This window comes from Saccopteryx leptura, chromosome 2, assembly GCF_036850995.1.
Source record: "Saccopteryx leptura isolate mSacLep1 chromosome 2, mSacLep1_pri_phased_curated, whole genome shotgun sequence".
Lineage (NCBI taxonomy): Eukaryota > Metazoa > Chordata > Mammalia > Chiroptera > Emballonuridae > Saccopteryx > Saccopteryx leptura.
The window spans coordinates 73,012,102-73,013,748 of NC_089504.1; the positions used below are offsets into that span (position 1 = coordinate 73,012,102).

Consider the following 1,647-nt stretch of genomic DNA (forward strand, 5'->3'; position numbering starts at 1 on the left):
TATTAACTGTCTTTGTTGTATATATTAAAGATTCATTTCACTTCGAAATAGCTGTTATAACTGATTATATGTATGCTATGTATTTTTACTTAAACTGTAAAAAATATATCATGAAATGTTTTATATAGAACAACAGTTACACTAAGGTTTCTAAGGAAAAGGTAACACATGGCTACGTAAATTTAAGAAAAGCTTATTTCCCCTCTTGGAAACTTAAAATGCATTTAATCATATTAAAGGCTCTGAGTGGTTCTGCAATAAAGAAATTCTAATCTTTTTTTTTTTTTTTTTTTCAAAATGTTCTCCAAATTGATTAGACTACTGAACTTCTTGTGTCTGGTAAAGCCCATTAACACTGTGATCCAATCTACTGCATATCATGTATATTGGGAAACATTCTAGTAGACTCCTGTCAGTTGGGAAGGATGTATTCTGTACTTTTACAATCCCTCAAACTTATGAACAGCACTGTAGCACACCATTTCTATTATAAAATATATGAATGTTGATGCTTATTAAAACAAGTACTAAAACAGTTTGTTGAATTGTTTTTCCTGTTCCTGTGAGGGGTACATGGTAGATTGATTCATGTTTTCAATCCCAACTCCCTTCCACAGAATAGGCATTAAATTCTGCAGTTATCTTAAACTTCTTTTGTTTAAAACACCAGTGTTTTTTTTGAAGTTTTATTATTTCCTTTTTAGAAAAAAGAGAAAATGTACAAGATGAAAAGGTCTCACACAATACATTGTCACTAAAAATATGGAATGCTTCATGAATTTGCGTGTCATCCTTGCGCAGGGGCCATGCTAATCTTCTCTGTATCGTTCCAATTTTAGTATATGTGCTGCAGAAGCGAGCACCAAAACACCAGTTTTTAAAACTTTGTTACTTTTTCTTATTTCCTATCACAAGAATTAGCAGAGAATAATTTCTACCTCTGACACTGTCTCCCTTTCCCCTCCATATACACACAAACATACAAACAATTTTTGTGGCTTGGCTTTATTTTGTATTCTGTGGACTAGTAAAGAGCAGAATAAATTATACGCAAGGCACTACATGCACATAGGCAGAAAAAATAAGTAAGCAAATATACGTAATCAGCCTTATCCTTGATCTCATAATGACCTACCTGTAAAGCAGAAAGCTGGGAGAAATATTGGTGTTATATTTGAGAAGGTTTTGGAGTAAAACAGAACTGTATGGATTCTAGGTAATCTTGAACAAATTAACTCTCTGGAATATGCTGTCTTTATTTGTTAAATAGGAACATATAGTTATGGTACCTATTAAGTAATCAAAAGGCTGTAGTAATCATGTAAGGAACAGCCTCATGGCAGAAATGTTATTAGAACCTCTTTAAAAATTACATGCGTGCCCATGTATACAGAAATCAAGGCTGAGTCTTTGACTTTATCAATGCCTTTTGCAAGCTAGTGCAGATTTATGCCACATTAAATATCCAATGAACATCTACTTGAATAGTCTTTCCCAACCCTAAATAGAGAGAATTGTATTTTTGACCCAGTTCTGGAAGCAAATAACCTCGCTGAACAAGTCTTCTTTTCTGAGCGAACACAAATGGGATACTTAATTAACATACTTTATCTTACATTTCTTCAGGAACTAACAATCATTTTGTTT

General features: G+C 32.8%; 1 non-coding gene across 1 annotated transcript; it reads right to left on the bottom strand.

Annotated features, from left to right (window-relative positions):
- Window positions 1-756: 756 nt before the first annotated feature.
- Window positions 757-863, bottom strand: LOC136396406 (U6 spliceosomal RNA). The gene has a single exon (XR_010749694.1). It is a non-coding gene; the product is annotated as a U6 spliceosomal RNA (small nuclear RNA).
- Window positions 864-1,647: the final 784 nt, after the last annotated feature.